Source organism: Aedes albopictus, chromosome 1 (genome assembly GCF_035046485.1).
Source record: "Aedes albopictus strain Foshan chromosome 1, AalbF5, whole genome shotgun sequence".
In the NCBI taxonomy this organism is placed as follows: Eukaryota; Metazoa; Arthropoda; class Insecta; order Diptera; family Culicidae; genus Aedes; species Aedes albopictus.
Window position 1 is genome coordinate 263,682,996 of NC_085136.1, and position 26,041 is coordinate 263,709,036.

General features: G+C 42.1%; 1 long non-coding RNA gene across 1 annotated transcript; it reads left to right on the forward strand.

The window, feature by feature from the left end:
• Positions 1–2,890: 2,890 nt before the first annotated feature.
• On the forward strand, positions 2,891–5,461 carry LOC115259795 (uncharacterized). The gene is made up of 3 exons (XR_003894282.2): positions 2,891–3,209; positions 3,276–3,393; positions 3,452–5,461. It is a non-coding gene; the product is annotated as an uncharacterized LOC115259795 (long non-coding RNA).
• Positions 5,462–26,041: the final 20,580 nt, after the last annotated feature.

The window sequence follows — 26,041 nt, forward strand, 5'->3', positions numbered from 1 at the left end:
ACGCACAGTGATCATTCGGCGATAGGCCAGAATATGTGGAGCGATTGCTTATGGAGGGTAACACCGACGATCTATCTAGCGATCATCTAGTTGGAATCCTATAGCCAAACACGCCATAGCGAGGTCGCCCCGGTGACGAACGACGTCTACTGCTGTTGTTCTACTGCGGAGTGAGATGAAAAAGCGTTCCCGGTTTTGATAGCGGTCTGTATTAAGGTGCTTCAACTGTGAATGGTTAAATCAAAGTTTGTAAAGGTAAGTACAATGCACATATAAAAAAATCTATCTTCGACTCACAATTTGGTGGCCTTTGTACCTTGCTAACCCTACGGAACAATTCTGCCCTCTTGTTATTGCTAATTTAGAGAAAATTTTCCACTTTACGGAAGATTGAAAAGCTACCGCAGCTGTCAGACTGATGATTTTCACCAATGTATCATCAACCAGTCCAAGGATACCTTGGATCGAGCCTTGGATACGACGCCGATGATCATTGTTTGTTGTTGCTTTTCAGAACATTTCACTTTGCAAGCATGCTTTGATTTGATCAAACTTTTCAATGATACGATCATTTTCATGGCTGCGGTAGGACTTTGACAGCTGCGGTAGAACTCGGCGGCTACCGCAGAGTGGAAATTTTTCTAAAAATCCGCAATACGTTAGATAAAATATTAGCCCATTTTGAGCTTTTTTTTGTTTCGTGTGCAAATCCCAAATCCAAATCCCAAACGTCGAATGCAAGCTCACTGGGAGCTCTCGCTTGATATCAACGGACGGGTTCTATAACATTTACCCGAAAACCATTTACCCGAATGACATTTACCCGAATGCGACAAATACCCGAATGCGACAAATACCCGAATGCGACAAATACCCGAATGCGACATTCACCCGAATGCGACATTTACCCGAATACGACATTTACCCGAATGCGACACTTACCCGAAAAATAAAAAAAATGTGTACTTGATCCCCATATGATTTGTCAATAATAAATATGTTATGGTCCGGTATCATACAGCAGGCTTTGGTTAGACCTAATAATCATCAGACTGAGTGATCATCAAGCACTCTGGTACATGACAAACTGGCTGTCACAATGCTATTTTAATCAAAGGGTTTTTGTTGATATTCTGTTCTTTTGCGGCTCCATCCAATTAGCCCGAACGCCTATCCGAATCAATCAGGAGGTCGCCCAAAAAAATGCAAAATTAGCTACTTATATACACGGTCACAAACTGGCAGCCATACCGCAAGTATTATCCACTTCTAAGATTTGCCTTCTTTTTAAAAAAGGCTGTTCTTTCGAATTTACATTGTCCACCCATGAACTGTTGATGAGTTGGTCGGCTGGTACTGACTAAACTCGAAATTTCTCCATAGAATGTATTCATTCTTTTCATAAGAGGCTACTTTTTCGAGTTGGAGTTGAAATGTTATTTAGTTTGTTGCGGACGAACTATTAACTCCATAGCAGACCCGTGAATCCATCTTTCTTCCAATATCCTTTAGGGAACTATTATACTTATCTATCGGGGTGATGACCCATTCGGGAAAATGGCTTTTGGAATAATGTCCTATTCGAGGTTATGATGGCATTCGGGGTAAGGGGGTAGAGTTTCTTCAACAGACATAGTATCACTGTGTTCTTTGGTGGCCAAACTATTACCTATCCTTCGGAGATTTTCCCTTCTTCTCTTCAAAGGTTGTTCTTTCGAGTTACACTGCTGCATATTTTGTTGGCGTTCGAACTACTTACTGCCCAACAAACATTGTTGCTGTACAATAGAAGAATAAGCCATTTATAAGTTAAATTTTTGAAATTTTGATTGAATAAGCTGTTATTCAGCTACCATTATTGTTAGTTGGGATGCATATAGTGATGGATTCCAAGTCTACATCTAAGATTTTTTTCCTTCTTTTAATAATGGGATGTTCTGTTTGGTGAACAATCTGCAAACTTTTCTGTCATATTGCTAATTTAGAGAAAATTTTCCACTTTACGGAAGATTGAAAAGCTACCGCAGCTGTCAGACTGATGATTTTCACCAATGTATCATCAACCAGTCCAAGGATACCTTGGATCGAGCCTTGGATACGACGCCGATGATCATTGTTTGTTGTTGCTTTTCAGAACATTTCACTTTGCAAGCATGCTTTGATTTGATCAAACTTTTCAATGATACGATCATTTTCATGGCTGCGGTAGGACTTTGACAGCTGCGGTAGAACTCGGCGGCTACCGCAGAGTGGAAATTTTTCTAAAAATCCGCAATATATTATTTTCTAATGATATGTTGATTTTCCGAGGGCTGTTTTCTAATCGTTTCGAACTAATGACCATTTGGCCTACAAACAGAGATTTCCCCTTCTTTAAATCATAAACTATTCTTTGCTTATCAAAAGAACAGCATATGAATCAAAGAAGGGCAAATATCTAGAGTGAACGCTTACAGCGTTAACATAACAAATGTAAGCTGCAGTTATGAGTTTTATTGAAGCATATGCCCTGTGAATTCCTATTGCGGATCATCACAGGAAAAAAATGATAACATGAATTCTCGAGGAACTTGATATTCGAAATGCTTTTCTGATCCGCAATACAAAATAATACATGCACTTTTTAAATTGAACAAAATAAGTGAACTTTATTCACAAAATCATAATTTGTGCATAGTAATAAACTATTCGGGTAAATGTCGCATTCGGGTAAGTGTCGCATTCGGGTAAGTGTCGCATTCGGGTAAATGTCGCGTTCGGGTAAATGTCGCATTCGGGTATTTGGCATTCGGGTATATGTTACATTCGGGTAAATGGTTTTCGGGTAAATGTCTTTTGGGTAAATGGTTTTCGGGTAAATGTTATAGAACCAACGGACGGGTAGCAAATTTCCCTGCATCGTCCACTGAACGGAACGCAGCTATTTCCGCCTCCATCACAACCTCAGATCGGATTGCGGAGTGAAAAAGTGAACAGCAGCCCGCGAGACTGTTTTTTTGTCGTCCGCCGAAAAGTGTGTTGGTGGCCTCGCTACGAAAAATCCTGAGTGATACGGCCGGAAGACGAGACGCCCAAGAAGATCTACGCAACACCGTCAACGCCGTAGAAAATCCGTCACTTCTAGAAATTCACGACCGCTAGAGGAGTAAGGCTATTGCATCGGGTCCATCGGGTTCATTCCGCTGGGCAATAAGCCGACGAAACGACAGGTGAGTCTGTTAGCCAGGCAGAAAAGTTACCGTGCTGACGATTCACTTTGCCCGATTTCCGAGCAGCGGCGGCGGCATCCAGCTGACACGTCACGTGGGGAAACATCCAAGCAGAAACCGAGGCAGCTCTTGGTTGACTGACAAATTGAACGGCCATTTCGCGCGTCAGTATTCCTTGTTTGAGGTGAGTGTGATTTGTCACCGATTGTGGAAAACTGGTTCACAAAAACATGCTCTTTCAGTGGACAGACACAGTTCCGAGTTTGCACAGAATCATCCCCAATTGTGCGGAAATTGGCACGATACAGTACCATCTCCAATTGTGCGGTGCCCGTCTCAACCGTTCAGCGACCAGAGCAGCATTTCCATCAGTCGATTCTCCACAGTACAACTCCCTTAGCGTGGCGGGCTCCACCCCATTACCCCGAATGCCATTACCCCGAACGCCACTACCCCGAATGCCATTACCCCGAATAGGCCACTACCCCGAAAGCCATTACCCCGAATGGGTCATTACCCCGAAAGCCATTTCCCCGAAAGCCATCACCCCGAAAGCCACTACCCCGAAAGGGCCATTACCCCGAATCGTTCAGGAGATCACCAAAAAAGTGGTGACCGATTAGAAGTTGATAAAGGTGGTTGAAGAGGTCTCCAGTTAGCCTAGTGGTTAAGGCTATGGATCACCAATCCGGAGACGGCGGGTTCGATTCCCGTTCCGGTCGGGGAAATTTTCTCGACTCCCTGGGCATAGTGTATCATTGTACTTGCCTCACAATATACAAATTCATGCAATGGCAGGCAAAGAAAGCCCTTCAATTAATAACTGTGGAAGTGCTCAAAGACCACTAAGTAGAAGCGAGGCAGGCCAAGTCCCAGTGGGGACGTAGAGCCATAAAAAGAAGAAGAAAGGTGGTTATAAGTTAGAAAAGGGTAATCAGTAACTAGTGTAGGTATGAATACTCTTCTCCATCCTATGTTCCTATGTTAATTCTATTCTTAAACAGACGATTTAGGTATCGATTTTTTCCGTTTTCTTTTTGTAACGAGTAAAAAAAATATAAAAATAAAACACAAATCAAATAGCTCTTATTTACTTCGTTGTAGATAGCATGACAATGGGAGCACATTGTTTAAGATAGGTTCCGTTTCCCTTAGGTTTCCGTATGTTGTGCTTCATGCAAAAGTAAGGTTCGTGAAAACGAAAGCAGCAAACGCAATGAAATTAAGAAGACAAGTAAAGACAAATTTTCAATATTTTAAACTAGCTGCTCTTTTGAACGTATAGCTATGGCTATAAAAACTACAAGTATTTGAAACTGACATTTTCCCTTCTTTTAAAAGTTGGTTGGCCTCAAGCACGATTGTAAACTGGTGGCAAACGATTGTGCTGGTTATCAAACTACACTTCTTCCAATATTTGCCTTCTTTTAAAAATAGGCTGTTCTTTTGAGTTTGTAGTTTCCAACCGTGAACTATTGCAGAGTTGTTTGGTAGCCAAACTGTTAGTTTCTTTATACAAATGTTTCCTTTTTTTCATCAGATGCTGCTCTTTCGAGTTTGAGTGTTACCAGCGGTGTCATGGTCGCGATTTTTTCCGCAGTCAAGTTCGCAGATTGTGAGCAATCCTCGGTACCCACTTTACGTAATTTATGTTTAGTACCTTACTGTCAGAGCTGTCAGATCGGTGTAACACGCTAAATATAATTCACACAAAAGGCAATTTACACGGAAAAATTACACGGTAATGAATATTTATTGGGTACCGGACTGGACACAGAAAATTTAATGGTTTTCTTTGGTACATCGAGGTCTTGAAATTAGTCTATGGTGTTACGTAGTTTATTTGCAGACGAATAACTAACTCCATAGCGGATTTGTTCTTCTTTGAATAATAGGCTGTTCTTTCAAGTAAAATTTTTCAGAATTGACTTGCGGCCAAACTGGCAACTAGATTTCTTTTGATTTTCTTTTGAGTTTCCAGAACATCAAGCCCTAAAATTGTAATTTTTTTTCAAGATTGTAGTACTGGACTGGATTTTAGATATTCAGTTCAGTTCACTTAGCAAGGTAGATCCAGCATTGTTGGACCAAATTAACTATTTTTTTTTTCTGGCGACTAAACTGTAACTTTTCTTTTCATGAAAGGCTGTTCTTCTAGCTGCACTTATATAGTTTACTGGGAGTGAAAGCTGCTTACTGTGTATGAGATTTGCCCTTCTTTAATTTATAGGCTGTTCTTTCTAGTTACGTCGTTACCGGGTTGATTGGCGACATATCTCTATTAATTCCATCTGGTGTTTTTCCTTCTTTTAAAGTTGGGCTGTTCTTTCGACTTATATTGTTACAGAGTTGTTTGGTTGCCATGTTGCCCTTTGCAGATTTAAGTATAGGGGCCGTGCATAAACTATGTAAGTAGGAGAGGGTCTATCCAAATTCTAGGCTCTATACAAATTTACAAATTTTTGTATGAACAAATCGTGGACTTCGTGGCCGAGCGGTTAGCGGCGTTAGTCGTTTAGGTATCTCGCATGCCTCGGAGTGTGGGTTCGATTCCCGCTCCGGTCGAGGAAAACTTTTCGTCAAAACAGAAAATACAGTGACCCCAAAATTTATGAATCGGCAAAAATGACCACAGTTTATGGATCACTCCATTTGATCAACATGGTGATTCATAAATAGTGTACAAAAATTAAGGTGATTCATCGGTATGGGGTCACTGTACTCCACCGGGACACTGAGTGTTATACGTGTTGTCCATTGTCTAATGTTAGTAATGTACAGTAGTATGGGACAATTATCAAATTCTCGATCCAGTTGACTATTTTGATTCCATTTAGGTCCCATATCAACTGTGCAAAATTTCAGCACAATCGGTGAAACTATAATTTAGCGCAAGCGGTTCAAAGTTTTCATAGGATTTACTATGGGAAAAGTTGCACTTTCAAATAAAAAATCTCAGAGGTCGCCCCTTGTCTCCTTAATTCAACTCGATCAGCGCTTCTTGTAGAAAAATCATTTATGAAACTTTCCTTCGAAGACCGCAAAACGATTGGATGCTTCTGGAAAAAGTTATTGATTTATTACCGATTAGTGATCCAACGAACGGCTTTTTGTTTTGTTTTATTAGCAGCACTGTATCTGCTGCCTTGGCTGCTGCTGTTTCTGGGGGTGGTGATGCCTCCCGCCACCCCATGCTACAACGGCAGCAGCAGTGCTGCTGATAAAACAAAACAAAAAGCCGTTCGTTGGATCACTAATCGGTAATAAATCAATAACTTTTTCCAGAAGCATCCAATCGTTTTGCGGTCTTCGAAGAAAAGTTTCATAAATAATTTTTATACAAGAAGCGTTGATCGAGTTGAATTAAGGAGACAAGGGGCGACCTCTGGGATTTTTTATTTGAAAGTGCAACTTTTCCTATAGTAAATCCTATGAAAACTTTGAACCGCTTGCGCTAAATTATAGTTTCACCGATTGCGCTGAAATTTTGCACAGTTGATGTGGGACCTAAATGGCATCTAAAAAGTCGACTGGAGCGAGGATTTATATTTTCCATACAAGCGAGTCCCATACTAATGTACAGCCTGTGCGGCCTCTGGCCGAAGACGGTGTAATTGTCTTTTAAAATTCTACGATGAGGAGGGGGAGAGGACCCAGGTGACCAAAATTCGGTCTACGTAGTTTATGAATGTTCCCATAGGAGATTTGCCCTTCTTTAATTTATATGCTGTTCTTTCTAGTTATATCCTTGCAGACCTTATTGACGGCCAACCTATCAATCACATTTTTTTACATTTAAGATATTTTTTTTAAGTTACACTGTTATTGAGTTTCTATTCCTCGTCCTCTATCGTCTATTCCTCCTTAAAGGATTTTTTGTTTTTCTAACTATAAAATGTTCTTTCCGGGCCTATTTTGCAATTTGTATTATTCGATCTCGCCTAATGATCATTAGACTTATTAGTGATACTTTGGCCAAATGTCTTTTCAGCCTAATGAGCCAATATCGATAGCCAGTATTTGAAGGACCTTTGCTGACAGCTCTATTTCATACAAGATCATCTCTAATACGTATTATTCCATTATTTTGTTTTAAGGTTATTCTTTACAATGATATCTTCTGGTATTAAAGATGTCAGTAATGTTAATAAATTAATAAAAATATAAAATACCCATCAGCAGAATAACCCATCTAAAAATATGCTTTCGGGGTAATGGCGTTCGGGGTAGTGGCCCATTCGGGGTAGTGGCGTTCGGGGTAATGGCCCATTCGGGGTAACGGCTTTCGGGGTAATGGCCTATTCGGGGTAATGGCTTTCGGGGTAGTGGCGTTCGGGGTAATGGCGTTCGGGGTAGTGGCATTCGGGGTAATGGGGTAGAACCAGCGTGGCGATAGATAGGACGAGTGAGCACAGGAGTAAACTTGACGGTGAGTCTTTTGATTCGTATATGTGATGCGTGAACTAACGTAAAGACTCCTCACAGATCAGGAAAACATCCCTCAGACCTTAGACGAATCAAGAACGGATTGTCGGTTACCCGCGAAAGTGCAGCTCAACAGAAAAGCCTTCCAAGAGAAGTGAGTACCGAAACTGCGCTCATTCGTGGCCTCGTTGCTAATATTGGATGTTCGGCCAGGGCTTTTCATTCCAGACTAGCAGTTCGAGACGGCCATTCAGGCCGGTTCAAGTACCGACTGGTACGGCATCGGACGAGGCGAGAGGACACACGATCTCGGCTACGGAATAGGAGGAGAGCACCCCTGGACACGCTCCAGGTAGCCAAATCCAGCGGCAAAGGATAATCGCGGCGACCGATTCCAGATTCTACACGCTGTCCTCGGCTCGGCGGCACGGGTTTGCACGCAGTGGCCCGACGAACGGCGGTCGTGCTGGAGCATGCCAGGAAAGCGGTCCCGGTAAAATAATGGGTGCACCCGAGAAGATCGTGAGTACTAAAGTACGAAGAAAATTGGAAATGGAAGGATAGAGGAAGGTTAAGCAGGAGTTAGGGATTCGAGGCAGGAAAGATCAGCTATCACCAATGTGAATAAAGGGTTGCACACTATGATTTTGGTAATTTGTGGCGTTAATTTGTTACTAGCCGGTCCGATCAATGCCCCTTTTTATTAGCAAAGATCGTTTCACAACACTCTGTTCGATGTAGGATCTAAATATGTGCATGTTGTTTTAAGTGATACTATAACTAGTTTGCATTATCTTACTTTCTATTTCAGAAATATCGGTTTACGGACTTGGCGACGGACAGGCTTCTGATCCGGGCCAAGAACGAGAACTCGAGAGAGAACGTCACTGTCGGAAATTTTAGGTTATAATAGTTTGTCCATCAAGCCATGACATTTGTCATTCATTATGCGGCGACGCTTTGACAGTGAATGGCGGTGCTGCAATGGCGGTGGACAACAAGGTTTCCAGTCTGTCGTTTCCTTCGCCGACAACCGTCCCGTCGTTGGCATACAGACCTATCTGCCTTCTGGACGCTCGGGAAACTGTTGGAACGGATCATTCTGTCGAGGCTGATGGTTTATACCGAGAAACCAGATGACCATGGACTCAGATAACCAGCTCGAGTTCCGGAAGGGTCGATCGACGGTGAACGCTATTTGGACTGTTATCAAAACGACCGAGATAGCGCTCCAAAAGAAGCGAACAGGAATCCGCTATTGCGCGGTCGTCACGCTGGACATAAAAATGCGTTCAACTGCGTCAGCTGGGCCGCCATCAAGTGCGCCATACACCACCTAGCAATCCTGCTTAGACTATTACGAATACTGGAGAACTACTTCCAGAATCGGATGCTAATCTACGATACCGATGAAGACGAGAAGAGCTACAATATCACCGCGGGGGAACCACAGGGGTCTATCCTGGGCCCAGTACTATAGAACACAGCGAATGATGGCGTATTGAGGCTCGAACTTCCACAGGGCGTAAAAATGGTCGGCTTTGCCGATGATATTACCCTCGTGGTATACGGCGAGTCGATAGAGGAAGTGGAACTGACAGCAACTCAGAACTAGATGAACTGGAGAACTGGATGACATTGAAATAGTTGGCACTCGCGCACCACAAAACGGAGGTGGTGGGGGTGGTAAACAACTGCAAGTCTGAACAACAGGCAGTGGTCATCATAGGCGGATGCACGATCAAGTCTAAACGCTCACTGAAGTAATTGGGGTCATGATCTACGATAAGCTGCCATTTCGAAGCCACGTAGAATATGCCTGCAAGCAAGGCGATAATGGCATTGTCAAAGATAATGCCAAAGAGCTTGGTAATAGTCTCGAGTAAGCGTAAACTGCTCGCGACAGTATCAGTCTCCATACTACTACGGTATAGCTCCGCTGCATGGTCGCCGCGGCATAAGAGGTGCCATCAACAAATGCCCATTCCTACCCAGTGCCCACAAACGCAATCCACTCAAAAACCAAGAAAAGTTTCTCCCCCAAACCTCTCAATCAGCGCCGGCCGCCACCCGGTGAAACCGCACCCTGACAGCTAGCCCGTAGGTAGTAGCTTGCTGTATGTAGTCAACTCGACAGTCGCAATCCTGCCGGTTAGTTGCAAAATGCTAACTTTTTAAAATGTGGTAATTTGGCTTTCCGAGGAGAAATATAATTTTCTAACTTTTTCTTCCGCTTCACGGAACCGTGAAGAAGCGCGCTAGAACAAAAGCCGTCCAGGCGAGAGTTTGCGCGAGCAAGCGAATTTCATGAACTAAAATTTTCATTAAATGTTGTGGGTGGCGGGTGGATGGCGGCAGCATTCCCAGCTGGAGGACTGCCACAAAAGGCAAGAAGCCTGCTGCATCGAGTGTTTGTTTTTTGGCGCAGAGTGGAGTGGGCGGTGACGCTAGAGTGCTATTGCTAGCGCTGCCAACAACCAACCCACTTTGCGCTGGAAGCCAGTCAGCAGACCAGGCCTCAAGGAACATTGTGTACACCGCATACGAATTATAATTTCCTTTTAGTTTTTGCCATGCTGCGCTGAGCACTGACTGCCGCCATCGCCGTCGTAGCCGTATGGAAATTAAGGAGAAACTTTTAAATGAATTTATTTACACGAAATGCGCACGGATAATGGAAGCCAACCAACATCGTTACGGCTTTCGAAGGCAGCGGCGTCGTCGTCGCCGTTCTCAGCGTCATTGGCGAACCAACCAGAAGGGTTCTAGAGGAAAGTTTTATTTTCATAATATAATTTTTCACTTCATGAAAACTGTTCGTGTTGGAAATGCATTGTGTGGTTTTCGGTTGGCATCACTACTATTTTACTAATGGTGTTTATGCATCAGCTGAAACTTTCTCGGAAACTCAAGTAAATTTTATTTTATGAGTGGTAACTTGAAAGAAAGCTGTACAGAAATCATCTAAACTAGTTTCACATGATCAGCTTTAAAACAAGTAATATCCGGGGATTATCCGGTCTTGTCGTTGGCATGTCCTCATTTCCGATCATAGAGGTCCAGCAGTAACTTCACAATACGGTGGATTCTTTATTGACAGAATTATCGCACACTTCGTATTCTAGGCTAGTACTTTCCCATATGCTGTTCTGCTTCCCTCTCGAAGTACTTCGTGATCATCGATGAATGGTGAAAGCTTCACAAGTTTGCTTGAAGTCAACCTGATTTCGCTTCAGAATTGCCATTTGTTCAGAAAATTCATCGAATTGTGCCATCTGCTATTAGGGGCTGTCCATAAATTACGTAGACTCAATTTTGGCAAACTCAGATCCCCGTCCTCCCTCCTCGTAAACTTTAGTTCATAAATTTTTCGAAATTTGTAAGGACCGTAGACTTTGGCCAGACCCCCTTTCCCGTTCCCACCCCAGAATCTACACGGTTTCACATTCTCTGCATCATGTTTCTTCTATACGCTCCAATCGCTTGTCGATAACCTTCTTTGCAACCTCGAATGCTTTTTGAGTCGTGTGGAAACTATCCACGCAGCTACGTAATGGTGCTTTTCGCTGTCTATGCTTCTCGGGGAAGTTTTGCTTCCACATCAGACACCATGTTAGTCATCGAAAGTTCTGAGTAAGCTCGGTACCGGATTAGCAAGGCACTGCGATCCAGCGCTCGAACCAGCATCTGTTGAAACATTTCCCTTGACATCTGCTAACACCATCTCTTTGCGCTCCCGATATACAAACTGTACAGCTTATTAAGATGTCAAAAAATTTGGTCCCTTCGGCATATACCGGTACGTCGTAGATTAAACCGCAGTCAGCTATTGGCTACCGTATTTTGTTATATAGTTCGGGGTTTCGGCATAAAAGCTTCTTGAGGCGTTGACTATCTGAAAACTCGAAATACATAATCATGATTCCAAAATAATCCTATCTCAAACTTTCCATTCATGGTACAGAGTTGGTAGTTTCATCTAGAGTTATGTGGGCTCATTTTTCTTCGATTCCTTCTCTAAGCAATTGTATGGATAATTCACTCAACAGATACCTGAACGGGAACACAGGCGAAGGAGGAGGCTGGACAACACCCCGACCCACTAAACACATTCCATTGCCGCCAAACCCTATATCTCTCCGGGACCACCTCTGCATCGTAAACTAGTATTCGATTCTGGATGTAACTTTCGGGAATATTGTACCCGGGTGTCCCAAAACGCTGGAGCGTATCGACAATAGCCACTCCGCTAGCACTATTAACCGCGTTAGGAACTCCGTTCGGACCTGGGGCCTTACTTACGCTAAGGGATTTTGCAATCTCCGGAAGTGTCTCATCGACCCTCTTACCAGCCCTAGTTCCCAGGGGTCTACGAAAGATGGCCAAGGTCTCATGGACATGGACAGGGTCCCTTGATGATCTCCTCCAACATGTCTGGAGACTGCTCTGTAGGAGCTATTACACCTCTTGTCTTGACCATCACGATTCTGCAGGCATCTCTCCATGGTTTATTGGCACTTGAAATCATCAAGGCAGATATTTTCGTTTGCCCTTATTTCGGTCTAAAGCTCGATTTTGGCAGTGGCGAATTCCATCCGTTGCTCATTTCACTCCTCATCAGTACGTGCTCGCTAGATGCACTGCCTAGCCCGTAGGTAGGGGCGGCACAGCAATCGGTTGAGTCTTATCCAGTACCCTAAACGTATTGTAGAAAATCCTTGGTAAATCCATGGTAAATTCTTGAGATACCTGTGAAGGAATTTTTTTATGGGATGTCACGAGAAGGAATGTGGAAGAAATTGTAATGATGATAAAGCTGGGCGTAGTGGAATACCTGTCCTGTAAGTAAAAAGAAAATCGGGTTAAGTACTGTTATGTTTAATTCCACTAAGTATTTGCATCCTTTGACAGATACGTATTTCGACCTCAACTGTAAGGTCGTCTTCAGTGTCTTGTGCTTGACTCGACTGTCGAGTAAGAATGTTCATTCTGCATTCCTGAAAAACTTCGGGAAATGCAGAATGAACCCATGATGAAATTTCTATTCGGTTTTCCTTGGACGGCTTTTTTAACATTTACCAAAGTCCTGTCAGGTTTTGGAAAAGTCATCTAAATAAAACGCGTCAGGTGCAATATATAACTCATTTCATTTCCGTGGGGACGTACCATCAAGAGAGGCGCTGAAATTTGGAAACCCTGAGTAACTAGCTCTGATTTTACCGTGACAGCGCTGCTTCCGATACACTGGCACCCGACTGTCGAGGAGGGTACGCCAGATAATATTGGGTGGCTGGACAAGGGGGTCGCCCCGGCTATCCAGCTTGGATCATCACTTGCAGTTTGCTGGTGCCCTAATTAAGAACCCAGTACACAGGGTCAAATATTTGGTCAAAAAAGAAACAATGCTCAAACATCTAGTTTGACACGATCGAATTTTCATTAGTGTCAATCTGATATCTGATCTTTAGTTCATTCCTTGTCAAATATTTGACCCTGTGTACTTGAGGCCTAACTTTCGAACTGCTTGACCAACTTCAAATCCTGCAGCATGTCACCTCTAAATCTCAATGTTATTGGCTCAAATTCAAAGGTTTCGCCTTTTAAGTGACTTGAATCTAATAGAGCACAATAATTTCAACTGCAGATCTCTCAACTTCATCGGGAGCACCCGCATACTCGCCGATCTACAGAAGGACCGCGGGTTCGGAATCGTAGCGCTGCAAGAGGTGTGTTGGACAGGATCTATGGTGCAAACGTTTAGAGGTAATCATACCATCTACCAGAGTTGCGGCAACACACGCGAGCTGGGAATAGCTTTTATAGTGATGGGCAACATGCAGGGGCGCGTGATCGGTTGGTGGCCGATCGACGAAAGAATGTGCAGGTTAAGGATCAAGGGCCGATTCTTCAACATCAGCATAATAAACGTGCACAGCCCTCACTTTGGAAGCACTGATGATGACAAAGACGCATTTTACGCGCTGCTCGAACGCGAGTACGACCGCTTGCCAAACGACGATGTCAAGATCATCATAGGGGACCTAAACGCTCAGGTAGGCCAGGAGGAGGAATTCAGACCGACGATTGGAAAGTTCAGCGACCACCAGCAGACGAACGAAAATGGCCTTACTTCATCGATTTCACTGTCTCCAAGAACATGTCCATTCGTAGCACCTTCTTCCAGCATAGCCTCCCGTATCGTTACACCTGGAGATCACCACAACAAACGGAATCGCAAATCGATCACGTTCTGATTGATGGACGGTACTTCTCCGACATTATCGACGTCAGGACCTATCGTGGCGCTCATATCGACTCTGATCACTACCTGGTGATGGCCAAAACTCTCCGTTATTAACAATGTACAGTATTGGCGGCCGCCCCGGTACGATCTAGAGCAACTGCAGCAACCCGGATGTCGCCACCGCATACGCACAGGCATATGCCAGACTAGGGTGTGCTCGATGTGGCCTCTCTAGAGGGCTGCTGGAGTACAGTCAAAGCCATTAACAAAGCAGCTGAGAGCACTATCGGGTACGTAGAATGGAGTCGACGAAACGATTGGTTCGACGAGGAGTACAGAGCGGTTCTAGAGGAGAAGGACGCAGCGCGGGCGGTAATGCTGCAGCATGGAACCCGACATAATGTGGAGCGATACAGACAGAAGCGGAAGCATCAGACCCGTCTCTTCCGGGAGAAAAAGCGCCGCTTGGAAGAAGCGAAGTACGAGGAAATGGAACTGTTGTGCCGTTCACAGGAAACACGCAAGTTCTACCAGAAGCTCAACGCATCCCGCAAAGGCTACGTGCCGCAAGCCGAAATATGCAGGGATAAGGAAAGGAGCCTCCTCACGGACAAACGTGAGGTGATCGAAAGGTGGAAGCAGCACTTCGACGAGCACCTGAATGGCGAAGAGAATGTAGGCACGGAGGACCAAGGCAGCGGAGGAAATGACTATGTTGCAGCAGAGGACGGGAACGAACCAACTCCCACGCTAAGGGAAGTTAAGGAGGCCATCCACCAGCTCAAAAACAACAAAGCGGCTGGTAAGGACGGTATCGCAGCAGAACTCATCAAGATGGGCCAGGAAAAGTTGGCCACCTGTCTGCACCAGTTAGTAGTCAAGATCTGGTAAACCGAACAGCTACCGGAGGAGTGGAAGGAAGGGATAATCTGTCCCATCCACAAGAAAGGCGACAAGTTAATGTGTGAGCACTTTCGAGCGATCACCATTTTGAATGCTGCCTACAAAGTGCTATCCCAGATCATCTTCCGTCGTCTTTCACCTAAAGTAAATGAGTTTGTGGGAAGTTACCAAGCCGGTTTCATCGACGGCCGGTCGACAACGGACCAGATCTTCACCGTACGGCAAATCCTTCAGAAAAGCCGTGAATACCAGGTCCCAACGCATCACCTGTTCATCGACTTCAAAGCGGCATACGACAGTATCGACCGCACAGAGCTATGGAAAATTATGGACGAGAACAGCTTTCCCGGGAAGCTGACTAGACTGATAAGAGCAACGATGGACGGTGTGCAGAACAGCGTAAGGATTTCGGGTGAACTATCCAGTTCATTCGTATCTCGACGGGAACTACGACAAGGTGATGGACTTTCCTGCCTACTATTCAACATCGCCCTGGAAGGTGTTATGCGACGAGCCGGGCTCAACAGCCGGGGTACGATCTTTACGAAATCCAGCCAATTTGTCTGTTTTGCGGATGACATGGATATTATTGCCAGAACATTTGGAACGGTGGCAGAACAGTACACCCGCCTGAAACGTGAAGCAGCAAAGGTCGGACTGGTGGTGAATGCGGCTAAGACAAAGTACATGCTTGTAGGTGGGACTGAGCGAGACAGGACAAGCCTTGGCAGCAATGTTACGATAGACGGGGATACTTTCGAGGTGGTAGAAGAATTCGTCTACCTCGGTTCCTTGCTAACGGCTGACAATAACGTGAGCCGTGATATACGAAGGCGCATCATCAGTGGAAGTCGTGCCTACTATGGGCTCCAGAAGAAACTGCGGTCAAAAAAGATTCACCCCCGCCTCATATGTATCATGTACAAGACGCTAATAAGGCCGGTGGTTTTCTACGGACACGAGACATGGACGATGCTCGAGGAGGACCTGCAAGCACTCGGAGTTTTCGAGCAACGCGTGCTAAGGACGATCTTCGGCGGCGTACAGGAGAACGGTGTGTGGAGGAGAAGGATGAACCACGAGCTCGCTGCACTCTACGGTGGATCCAACATCCTGAAAGTGGCTAAAGCTGGACGAATACGGTGGGCAGGGCATGTTGCAAAAATGCCGGACAACAACCCTGGTGTTTGCTAACCATCCGGTTTTTACAAGAAGGCGTGGGGCGCAGAGAGCACGATGGGCGGACCAGGTAGGCGTGATCTGGCGAGCGTGGGGCGTGACCGACGGTGGAGAGCTGCAGCTGCAAATCGAGTATTATGGCGGCAAATTGTTGATTCAGTGTTATCTATCATGAATTTGATGTTGAACTAAATAAATGAAATGAAATGAATGAATTTCAATTTTCAAAAGATACACACTTTAAAATTCTGAAATTTGCACGAGACAGAAACACCAAAGAACGTAAACATTTTCAAGACTGAATCACAAATTGGACTCAATTTTACGCGCATCATGTCAGTCCTGGTTGGTTGCGTTAGATGTCAACAAATTCACTTCACCAGAAACGTAGAATTAGTATCATATTCATCTGCCACCTCCTAACTCGGTGAAATAGCCGAGAGGTAAGAGCCGTGGCTTTCAATCAGCAGATCCTGAGTTTGAATCTGGGCATGCCAATATTTTACTTTTATATGTTTTATCTACCAGATCGGTTCTAGCGATTGCTAGACGTTAAGAAAATATAAGTCGTGGAAGACGTAAATTTACATGTTTTGACCTTTAAATTTGTGTCTTTGAAGACGCTCGTATATGTCAGGTTCAGGACACCTAAAATTACATGGTTTTTTCTAGGTGTGTATGAATCAGCCTAAGGCTGAAAATTTATATTACAAAGTAATAATAATAATTAATTTTTCAACAACTTTTGAAAATAAGCTGAACCCTAAGTAGAGTCCAGGTAGCGGTTCATCAGTGCCAAGGTTGAATGCTTGCACTGGAGTATTTACCGTTATATTGAATTTAGGATATGGAATGGTATTTTTATAGTCGTGTTTTTTTATCAAACTAAAATTATGTAAACTGGAAGAAACGAATCTTAACACAAACCTTAAGACTAAATAGAAAGGGGAATGGCTTTCTCAGTCTTTGAATCTGAACGATTTTTATCTACATTCCCGATGTTTCGGCCTAGGGATGTGGCCTTTTCAAGGGTCAAATCCCTAAGCCGAAACTTCTGGAATGTAGATAAAAATCGTTCTTGATTCTAATATTGAGAAAACCATTCCCCTTTCCATCAAGTTTCCAGTCGTCATACTTAAGACTAAATCTTCTGAGTTCTGATCTACCTGAAGAATGATTGAAGGGTTCGTTGAACACCAACTATTGGCGCAGGTCTTCAGAATTTGGTATTCAAAAGGTGAAAATCGAAGTCTATGCATATTGCACCGAGCCGCTTGATTTATTGTTTGACAAGTTGCATTGACCTCTTGGAAACTGCCAGTCAGTGATACGTACATCACACCACTTCCCCCATCATCGGACCACCGTCGATCGTAACCAGTGAAATCACATCGCGCCGTTGCTATATGTGTGCCATAATTTTGCACCATTCTCCACCCATCAATATCCCGTTTGACAACAGATGATAGTCTCCCAGATTCAGCGAAACGAAAAAAAAAAACAACATAGACAGTGCTCTCCCGCGTGAGCACAAGTGCACACTGCACATTGCATGCGTAGAAGTAAAATAGAATGCAATTAGCCGTGTATTGTTCCATATCCTTTTTCATTATTTCCCATTCGCTTTTTTTGATCTGCAATCTGGGCGGAATGGGGTACTATTCGATTGGATCTCAAACAACTATACCGGTAGCGCCATCGATAGGAAGATTACCCCAAAACTATACATAAAACTTGTAAGTTTTATTGCCATTTATTATTACTTTTTCTTTATTATAAATTTAATCAGTCCTAGTCAGTCAGGCTGGTTCATCTCTTGCAAAGTTTATTCCACTTACCCCGATGGTCATAACTATTAGTTCATATCTCTCATCACAATTTTACTAACATTTTGATAAGTTTACTTATTTTTAACCTTATGGATTACAAAAGTCCAATTAATTTTGGTTCTGGTCTTTTTGTCAACTAGAAGATGTTTCTTTCACAAAACGTTTTGATTCTTATACTTTTAGTCAAACGAATCGAAGTTCTCGAACATTATTGGAAAAGATATATGTATGTGTTAAAAAAAAAATCGTTAGGTTATGTGATAATTTTAAGATGCCGAAGCAAAAGAAAACTATACGTTACATTGTTATTATTATTAGACTTTATTAACGCCATTTTATTCCTGGAGTTGGCCTTCGCGTCCAACCATATTCTGTAATTACGATTCCGTATCGATTTTCCGACCAACCGAAAACAGAAGACAACATGCTATCCAAGTCCCCCTTTCGGAAAAGCAAATTAAAGCTTCAAAAGCCAATCTCAATCCGGTCGCCAGACCTCCAAAAAGAAAGCAACGAATTCACCCTTTACCGGATTTGTTTTCACGATTTTGATCACCCTTTTTCTCTCTGTATACACACACTCACGTGCATCGATTCATCCGAGAAGATCCCTTGCTAAAATATTGCTTAGTGCAAAATTGTAGGTGATGTGCCTTCCGATCCGAACACTAACTGCCGACTCTGCCGATACATAAACCATCTCATTGCTTATCTTTGGATGCAAACCAAAAGGATTCTGCTCGATACCATCACCAGCATCGTGGTACCGTCGTCGTACCAGGGACACGTGTGTTCCTTACCAACCCCCGGTATAGTAGGTTGCTATGTATATGTTTAACCCAGGATTCCTGATTGTTCGAAGGATTGGGAGCTCATTTCTCCCACTTTCTAGCTAGTATGGGCAAGAAAAGGGCCGTTTCTGCACCTGATACTAGCAGTCAACTGTATGAATGCTAACATTAGGGTTCATCATTAAAGGAATCATAAACTTTTTCTACTAAACATTCTAGAGTTCTGCAAGATTTATCATCATTTAATTCATGGATTTCAGTAAGAATCCTTTCAGGATTTCTGCAAGCATTCCTACAGTATTTCTTCAATAATCACTACAGGATTTCTTTAATAATCCCTACAGGATTTCTGCAAGAATCCTTGCAGGATTTCTACAAGAATCTTAGCAGGATTTCTGCAAGAATTTTTATATGATCTCTGGAAGAATTCTCACAGCATTTCCACATAAATCCTGCTAGAATCCATTCAGGATTTCTTCAAGAATCCTTGCAGGATTTCTGCAAGAATCCTTTCAGGATTTCTGCAAGAATCCTTTCAGGATTTCTGCAAGAATCCTTGCAGGATTTCTGCAAGAATCCTTGCGGGATTTCTGCAAGAATCCTTGCGGGATTTCTGCAAGAATCCTTGCGGGATTTCTGCAAGAATCCTTGCGGGATTTCTGCAAGAATCTTTGCAGGATTTCTGCAAGAATTTTTATATGATCTCTGGAAGAATTCTCACAGCATTTCTACATAAATCCTGCAAGAATCCTTTCAGGATTTCTGCAAGAATCCTTGCAGGATTTCTGCAAGAATCCTTGCAGGATTTCTGCAAGAATCTTTGCAGGATTTCTGCAAGAATCCTTGCAGGATTTCTGCAAGAATCCTTGCAGGATTTCTGCAAGAATCTTTGCAGGATTTCTGCAAGAATCCTTGCAGGATTTCTGCAAGAATCCTTGCAGGATTTCTGCAAGAATCCTTGCAGGATTTCTGCAAGAATCCTTGCAGGATTTCTGCAAGAATCCTTGCAGGATTTCTGCAAGAATCCTTGCAGGATTTCTGCAAGAATCCTTGCAGGATTTCTGCAAGAATCCTTGCAGGATTTCTGCAAGAATCCTTGCAGGATTTCTGCAAGAATCCTTGCAGGATTTCTGCAAGAATCCTTGCAGGATTTCTGCAAGAATCCTTGCAGGATTTCTGCAAGAATCCTTGCAGGATTTCTGCAAGAATCCTTGTAGGATTTCTGCAAGAATCCTTGCAGGATTTCTGCAAGAATCCTTGCAGGATTTCTGCAAGAATCCTTGCAGGATTTCTGCAAGAATCCTTGCAGGATTTCTGCAAGAATCCTTGCAGGATTTCTGCAAGAATCCTTGCAGGATTTCTGCAAGAATCCTTGCAGGATTTCTGCAAGAATCCTTGCAGGATTTCTGCAAGAATTCTTGCAGGATTTCTGCAAGAATCCTTGCAGGATTTCTGCAAGAATCCTTGCAGGATTTCTGCAAGAATCCTTGCAGGATTTCTGCAAGAATCCTTGCAGGATTTCTGCAAGAATCCTTGCAGGATTTCTGCAAGAATCCTTGCAGGATTTCTGCAAGAATCCTTGCAGGATTTCTGCAAGAATCCTTGCAGGATTTCTGCAAGAATCCGTGCAGGATTTCTGCAAGAATCCTTGCAGGATTTCTGCAAGAGTCCTTGCAGGATTTCTGCAAGAATCCTTGCAGAATTTCTGCAAGAATCCTTGCAGGATTTCTGCAAGAATCCTTGCAGAATTTCTGCAAGAATCCTTGCAGGATTTCTGCAAGAATCCTTGCAGGATTTCTGCAAGAATCCTTGCAGGATTTCTGCAAGAATCCTTGCAGGATTTCTGCAAGAGTCCTTGCAGGATTTCTGCAAGAGTCCTTGCAGGATTTCTGCAAGAGTCCTTGCAGCATTTCTGCAAGAGTCCTTGCAGCATTTCTGCAAGAATCCTTGCAGGATTTCTGCAAGAATCCTTACAGGATTTCTGCAAGAATCATTTCAGGATTTATGCAAGAATTCTTGCAGGATTTCTGCAAGAATTCTGGCAGGATTTCTGCAAGAATTCTTGCAGGATTTATGCAAGAATCCTTGCAGGAATTCTGCATGAATCCTTGCAGGATTTCTGCAAGAATCCTTACAGGATTTCTACAGAAATTCTTGCAGAATTTCTACAAGAATTTTCATATGATACAGTTAAGGAGGATTTCTGCAAGAGAATCCTTAATGTCCTTTTGCATGAAACCTCGAAATACATTTTTAGGATTTAAGGATTCCTACTATTGTTGTAATCCTTGAAGAACTTTTGCCAAACTTTTGCGTGAACTCCAGAAAAGTTCACGAAGGATTTCTGTTAGATTTGAAATGAAAACTCGGATACATTCTGAAAGAAATCTTGAAAGCTTCCTGAAAGTAAGCCCTCCAAGATTCTCTGAAAGAATCATTTGTTGTTTATATGTGTTAACAGAGTGGTACACCCTAATGCAAAATAACCATTCCACCCCTCTCCATATTGAAATTCTTTTTCAATCACAAAGAACTGTTCCTGCCATCCATGTTTGCAACACAGAAGGGGCGACGCAATGATTTCCTGCCTTTTTCTGAACCTTGTTTCAGGATATACCATTCGGGACTGTAGTCACCGCCAACCACCACCCTCTTCAGCAACAGCACACGTATTGGGCACTGTGGAAAGCAGCAATAACAACATCATTACCCAGCGCCAGCAAGCAAACCTTCAGCAGCCATCTTTTCGGAATGAACCTAACCCTTTCGCAAATTTCCGCTTCTCTATTCCGTTTTCCTCCCAGTCCAGGTCCCAGTCCGTTTCGAGAATTTCCCTTTTTGCCTTTGATGCCCCCCTCACCTCGTCGGCGTGCGATGCGTCGTCGGTGTGTTGCTCAGCATTTTTGGAATACAGAGATGACTGTATGCGAGAACTTTCGTTTGTTACTTCCGTCGTCCTTGCCAGTGCAGGCCGACCACACCGCCCACCTCCTATCTCCCACCTAGGAAAAAGGGATCGTAATCGTGAATCTGCTGTATTTTAAAAGGGGAATCATATTTTATTAAAACTCTGCTTGGGTTGCTTTTGCTGCTGCTACTCGGCCATCCTAACTCGAATGCCTCGATCTCAACTTGTGGTCTTCCTTTTAATGCCTCCGCCACCCGGAAGGTGGAATGGATGTTTGCAGCAGCAGCAGCACTACACCAGAAGGGCTTATGTACTTGGTTGTGGATCTAGGTACCTCTAGTCAGTAGAGATTTACGTAGGGCGGCAATGTAGCTTCGTAGGAGAAAAGAGTTAGGTTTCAGGGAGGGAGAAGGGTTAGGTTGGATTTGCATAACAATTTCGTATGGAATTGATTTTTCTTTGTTCATGAGAATGTTAACGAACTATGGTGGAAGGTGCAGCCAGTGGAAGGAAAAGATTTGGTTTGATAAAAGTTGTACATCTCGATCATTTCTTACCTAAAGAAAAATAAGATTCAGTAAATAGTATGTTTTTAACATTATCTGCTGGATAATTGATATTGAAGAGTCAATTGTCATCTAGTGCTTTCACCAGAAAAAAAAAATAGTGAATCGAGGAAAAATTTACGTTTTATCGAAACATAATAAAATGAAAAATAATGTTTCACGTCGACATCGTCAAAACTAGCTAAAAAATGAATAATTCAGTAACAAATTTTGAAAACGACGTATAATCAATGCTACACCATTGATTATACGTCGTTTTCAAAATTTGTTACTGAATTCAATAATGTTTTGATATAAAGTACACTTCGATATAACGTACCTATAAAGACAATATTTGAACCTTATATCGAAGAACAGCCCTGTGCACAGCAAAGGCATCAAGGGAGGGGTTTTTCCTAATTTAAGCAAAGGGCGGAGCGGCCTAGTATATGGAACATCAGCAATGGGAGGGGTATAGCCCCCAAAATCCCTCCCTTGTGCACGGGCCTGTCGAAGAGTCCCTGTGATTAGATAGTGATTTAATGAGTTATTGCAATAATGAGTAAGAAACCGAGTAAGTGAATTAAAGATTGAGTGGCTCAGTGAGTAAAATATTTTGAGTGAATGGGTTGATTAGCAAATGAGTAAGCTGATAACTGAATCATTTGGTAAGTGCGATAACACATAGCTATTCACTATTCCATACAGTAACTCACTCATCTACTCACACATTCACTGATTTGCTCTCTTACTCACTTGCTCACCCGCTTACCCAGACAACCACTAATTGTATAAGATGTTGAATACGATGATAAAGTGGAGGCCATATGCGTGCATGCCTCCATTTAGGCGCATGTAAAATGTACGCATATCGCCTCCACTTCAACATCTTATGCAACATCTTATACGATCACTGGTTGACTGGGTACTTACTTAGAAACTTACTAATTTACTGACTTAGAAACTGACTGACTCATTAACTTATTAACTCACTACATTACTCACTTATTCACTTACTTACTTACTAACTCATTCAATAGGATCACTCTTTTATAAGTAAACCTACCCTCTACTAACTCACTTCATCACTCATTCTCCAATCAATTTATGTTATGCTCTTATCAATTCACTCATTTAACCAATCTTCAACTCTCAACATCGCTCACTAGCTCACTAACTCGCACATTCACTCCCACATTGACTCAATAACAAACTCAATCACTTACCAATTTAAAAGGTCATTAACTCATTCACTCACTTGCTCATTTTTATCACTCGCTTACTTACTACATCACTTTCTAACCCACTTAATCTCTCACTTACTCATTTACTTAGTAACTCATTAACAGGCTTATTCACTCACTAAAACAGTAGCTCACTCGTTCACTTATATGTTCTTTATTTTTAGGTGGTTTCTATTTACGCGGTCGCGTAAATGAAAGCTTCATACAATTTTTTTTTCATCTTCTTATTGTTGCATGAATCGTCGGGAAATGGCAAGACTTTTTTACGCGGTATGTATCCCCTGTGTAAAAAAAAACTAACTGTATTCACTTATTTACAAGCTCACTAATTTTCATCCACTCACCCACTAAATCACTAAATTACCACACTCTTACTTACTCACTAGCTCACTTTTTAGCTCACTAATTAGCTTTTATATTCACTACTCTACTCACTAGCTCACAAAATAACTCTGTTACTTTTTAACTCGCCAGATATCTTACTCACTAACACTCTAACTGACGAACGCACTTATTTTATAATTTGAAGTTCGTATCTCAAGGCTAAGTGGTCCCTCAAGGGGCCTAAAGTTGTCAAAAATTGCATGAGACTAAAAAACATGTTTTTTTCGACGAAAAACACGCTCATTCACTAAAACCGATGTGCTTAGAATTGAAATATCTCCACTCGTTTTTGAGTTATCTGCAAAAAAAACAGCAGAAAGATTTGTACTTTTGGCTATTTTTTCAGATTCCTAATGAAACCTACCCTACTTTATTTAAATACTTGAGAACGAGTGGAGAAATCGCAATTCTAAGCACATTTTTTGGCCCTTCAGGGTCCTAAAATCATCGGTTTTTGTGAATTAGCGTATTTTTTCGTCGAAAATAATTCCATGTTTTTTGATCCCACACAATTTTTGACAACTTTAGGCCCCTTGAGGGACCACTTAGCCTTGAGATATGGACTTCAAATTTTGACACATCATTTCGGAGCCAAAACGATCATTTTCCCACAACGAACTTATAACATTTCCATTTTTTGCAAAATAAGGGACGGCCTACTCATCAGCCAACTAATTCATCAACTTACTCAATCGTTGATTCGCAAACTCGGTTATTCAACCCACTTTCACTTATTTGCTCATTAACTCAATTGCTAACTAATTCAATATGTAATTCACCAACTAATAAACAAACTCACTTACTCTCACATTTGAGCAAAGTTAGATATTGATGTGGTATTGTTGATTTAGCTGGGAAAATAACTGAATAACAAGATGGCTGGGAAAAGATTGAATAACTTCATGGAGCTATCGAAAAATGTTCAATTTAATAGCAAGACATGTTTTAACTTTGTTATTTCATACCTTCTGGATAACAAATAGAACACTTGAAATTTATAATATGCATTCATTATTGAAATAACAAGACTTGTTATTTTTCAGGTGCTATTTATACAAAATAATGGTATTCATTTTTTTGTTATTTTGCCTCTTATGTCCACCTAATGAGGGGCATATCGAGGTTTAATGTTATTTAAGATAAATACCTGGATGTGTTATTTTGTTGCTATTCTTTTCTGTTCGGGAAGCTTATTCACTTACCAATTTACAAGATCACCAACTCATTCACTCATTTGCTCTCACTATTATCACTCACTAACTTACTACATCACTTTCTAACTCACGTAATCTCTCACTTACTCATTTACTTAGTAACTCACTAACAGGTTTATTCACTCACTAATCCACTACCTCACTCGCTCGCTTATAACTTCTCTACATCGTTCACTGTTTTACAATCAGGTATTTTTTCAAGTCTAAATACTTATTTTTTCCAGTAACTCTCACAGAAATTGTTGTTGAAATTTACCTTGGTGATTTCTTTATGCATATCTCCATATATTTAGAGATTTTCTCATGTATTTGTTTAGGAATTTCTCTTGAAAACTCTCAAGAGATTCTTGTGGGTTTCTCCTGTTTTTTTTCTCTATGTATTCCAGCGGGAATTGCTTGGGATTTATTCAAACCTCTCTCCAAGGTTTTACCGTTGATGCTTCAGGAATTTCCCCGAAGAAATTCCCAGAAGCTCCTGCAGAAACTGCTACAGAAATCATGTCAGTTTTTAAAGATTTTTTAAGAAATTCGTCTATGATAACCTGCATATGGTTCTCCAGTTCTTCTCGATATTCTTTAAAAAAAATCCTTGAAAGATCTCATTTTATTAGATTTATTTGGTGGTTCTCTATTTTTTTTTGTTTCTGTTGGATTTTCATCAGAATTCCTCTCTTCAGGAATTTTCGTATACTACAGCGTTCAGAAGTTGTCTAAGAATTTCATTGGGTGATTGAGTTTTGTTTTTTTTTTGCATTTCAGTCAAATTAGGTCAATCAAAAACAACTATAGGGTAGCGAGCCACTTGGGCAGTGGTCTGTATTTTCGGAACTTTTCGCTGTAACTCAGGCAATTTCGAACCAATTGACTTGAAATTTTGCACACGGCTAGATACTATGCGTATCTCACCGCGTTCCAAAAATTCTGTCAATTGGTTCAAAATTAGCTGTGTTAAAGCAGAAAAGTGCCCGAAATAGGAGCCCTGCCGAGATGGTTCCACTTCCCTATATTTCCTTAAACCGATGCACAATGGGAAAAAATAGGTATAAAACGCGAATAAATTCAATATCTCTGCTCGGAGTGGATGGATTTGAATAAAATTTTGACACAAACTGCAAAAAACTCTACAGTTTCGAATAAGGAGGGGGTCATTTGCCGCACGATGCAAG